Source organism: Lactuca serriola, chromosome 8, assembly GCF_051521515.1.
Source record: "Lactuca serriola cultivar US96UC23 chromosome 8, Lser_US96UC23_V15, whole genome shotgun sequence".
In the NCBI taxonomy this organism is placed as follows: domain Eukaryota; kingdom Viridiplantae; phylum Streptophyta; class Magnoliopsida; order Asterales; family Asteraceae; genus Lactuca; species Lactuca serriola.
In genome coordinates, this window is record NC_136415.1 from 24,086,511 (window position 1) to 24,090,184 (window position 3,674).

Below are 3,674 nucleotides of genomic sequence, written 5' to 3' on the forward strand. Positions count from 1 at the left end.
CTCAAGTACTAATTCCATAGCTATCAGGTGCTAACTCCATAGTCACCAAGGTTTACTCAACAAGCGCTAACTCCATAGTCACCAAGGTTTATACAATAGGCACGAAGTCACATCGTTACCAAGGTTTACTCGATAGGCACTAAGTCGCATAGTCGCCAGGGTTTACTCAATAGGCACGAAGTCACATCGTCACCAAGGTTTACTCGATAGGCACTAAGTCGCATAGTCGCCAGGGTTTAATTAATAGGCACGAAGTTACATCGTCACCAAGGTTTACTCGATAGGCACTAAGTCGCATAGTCGCCAGGGTTTACTTAATAGTAGGCGCTAACTCCATAGTCACCAGGGTTTACTCAATAGTAGGCGCTAACTCCATAGTCACCAGGGTTTACTCATACCATCTCTCATCACCCACCAAGTATTCCATCTACCCATGTTCTACCCAACATATTTGTAGATATAATTTACATATATAGTTTAAATTATATACAAACTTGTATAAAACATTCATCCAACATGCATCTAAAATAAACAAACAATATATAAACACATAACACGTATTTCATAGCAAATACTTCATATCTATGTGTTAGAAGAAAGTAACCACACACTCACTTGGTTAGACGATGCTCGGACTGCCCTACAGCTCTAAGAGTAGTATTCTTCGGTGATATCAGGATTACTTCGCACACCGGGCTTCTCGCGGGCAGAGCTTCGACTCGGAAACTCTTTTCTTCTTAGGATCTTCGGGCTTCGGGAATTGCTTCGGGTCTCGGGGTTGATACCGGAGCTTCGGGGGGTTAAAATAAGGCTTAGAGGGTGTATCGGGAGTGGGAGAGAAGGGATGGAGCAACCATAGTCGGATGGCCCTTCAAATCTATTTATAGGACAAATTTGGCCCTTGCTACGTCGTGGCACCCTTTTTCCACGTCGTGGGCTTGGTATTCACTGCATACGTCATTGCAAGTTGCATCTGGGGGACTCCCGGAGGTGTCAGGAGACTTGCCACGTCGTGGCACTGCTTTCCATGTTGTGGTCTCTGACACAACTTTGGGGTTTGTACCTGAACTTCAGAAATTCATAACTTTCGCATACGAACTCGGTTTTCGACGTTTTTATATTGATGCGAAGGTGAGATTATGCTCTACAACTCTCGTTTAGACTCCATTGGCTAATTTTGACTTTATTTTTAATATATTACTTATATATTATTTTTAGTAGGCTGGGACAGGAAAACTTCGTTCGAAATTCATAACTCCTTCATCTGAACTCCGTTTTCGTCCGTCTTTCCGTCGTTGCACTACTATCGATGAGATCTTCAATTCTCATTTAGATTGTTTTGGATAAATATCTCTCTAACGTAAATTCACTATTTACATCGCGCTGTGTCGTGCCGGTTATGTCGCGAAACTTCGACAAGTCATAACTTCTTCGTTATAACTCGAATTTCGGCGTTCTTTATATTTTCGGAAACCTTGAGACATATACTACAACTTGGTTAAGATTAATCCTTCTAAATAATCTTCCATCAAAAAGTCATTTTTGATGCTTATTGTCTCTAAATTGACTAGACCTAATCTATGGGCGTTACAAGGTTTTGGGCCGAATTTGGAAGATTGGGCCATATTGGGCTTAAGGTTGCCATTTAGGATTTTGGGCCTTTTGATTAGTTGGATTGGGCCTTGGTTTTGGGCCAAGTAAGAAAAAGGGTAAATTGGTCTTTTACTTGAGATATGGGTCAAGTAGCTTAGATTATTGATTATGGGTCAAGATACAATTATTAATTGGATATTATTTGATGATGTTAGCGCGGGGACTTTTCGGACCAGCAGACCGAGATTCATTTGAGTGTTTTAGCAGCTAGAGGTGAGTTTCCTCACTTTGTTTAGCGGGTCGAAGGCACCAATGTCGACCCATGGTTGATATGTTTAGGATGCTAGATGTCTGCGTGACTCTTGCATATGTTATGTGTTTATATGTTTACTGGGCGGGGCCTGATGACCATTATGTATACTATTTATCTTTGAGATTATTGCATGTGTTATGTATCTATATGCTTATATGTTATATGTATACCAGGCAGGGCCCGATGACTGACATATTTGTATACCGAGCGGGGCTCAATGTCGGGCGGGGCCCATTATATGTTTGTTATGTATGGTATGTATTATCTTGGGAACTCACTAAGCTTTGTGCTTACGGTTTTCCGTTTATGTTTTTAGGTACTTTTAGTGTAAAGGAGAAGATCCTGGGATGATTGCAGTACACACACCACCTCGTTCCATATTTTATGATTACTCTGATGTATTAGGATGTTATTGATACACTTTGTTTCACCATGATTTCTATGATGATGTTTTGGATAATAGCTTTATTAATTTAAAAATAAAAAGTTTTAGTCTTAAGTTTTGGGACGTTATATTAGGTTTTGCATCTGACTGGAGTATGCCCACCATACTCCAGGTACGCCCAACATACTGGATATCACTCTGCGATCATCCCAGCCCAATACGCCTAGCGTACGCCCTGTACGCCCAGTGTACTCGGCTTGGCCCAAAATCCTCATAACTTCAAATGATCATAACTTCTTCGTTCCAACTCCGTTTTCGATGATCCTTATATCCACAAAAAGGTATTGAGGATCTTTACAACCCTATCTGTTTACTTTTGACTTAAAATTCATCGAACTAAAATCTTTAATTCATGAAAGGCCCGAACCATCACTTTTACTATTATACCCTTGGGCTCCAAAGTGCAAACCGAACTCTCTAAATTAGCATCATCCAAAAGGGTCTAATCCACTCTTTCCCCAATGTCCAAAGCCTTATTATAATTGATCTTCGAGTCACAGCCCCAGATTATGAAATGACTCGAAATAGGGTGTAAACACCTAACACTTGATTTAATATAACTAATCTATTTAAAAAGTTAAAACATTATCTTTAAATTATATTATTACTAAATTACTAAACTACTCATTTGCAATCCCTCGTTTAAACGATCTCCTTATTCGCGATATGATTATTTATGACTTGATTCTTTGTCGCTTTGTATGTTATATAATCGATTAGCAAAACCTGGTGATTGCATATTACCAATTGATTTTAGTGGCGAAACATAGTGACTACATACTCGATAAATTAGCAAAACTAGAGTAAAACCTAGTGATTGCAAATTCAATTAACAAAAGCTGGTGATTACGCCAAAAGCTGTGGAACTACTCAATAGAGTCTAACGTGTTATGCATAGTAATGTTATGACTCCAAGATCTATAGATGTTGTTTTTAAAATAATTAGTTTTGCCATCTAAAAAGGGGGTTGCAACACAACTTGTTGCTCGTTTACCTGCAACGTCTATGTAAATCTTTCTTTTGAATTTGGTAATGAATCATCTCATGCTTATTTAAAAAAAAAATAGCAAAAACATTATAGGTCATGAACAATTATATTGTGAATAAGGATATCGGTTATGCGAAGGATTGCATATGGGTATTTTAGTAATTTATTTATAGTCTATTTTAAAAATAATGTTTTTAATTGTTAAATAGATTAATTATCATTAAGTTAAGTATATATACGTGAATTTATAGATTTTGAAGAATATATATATATATATATATATATATATATATATATATATATATATATATATATATATATATATATATATAGAT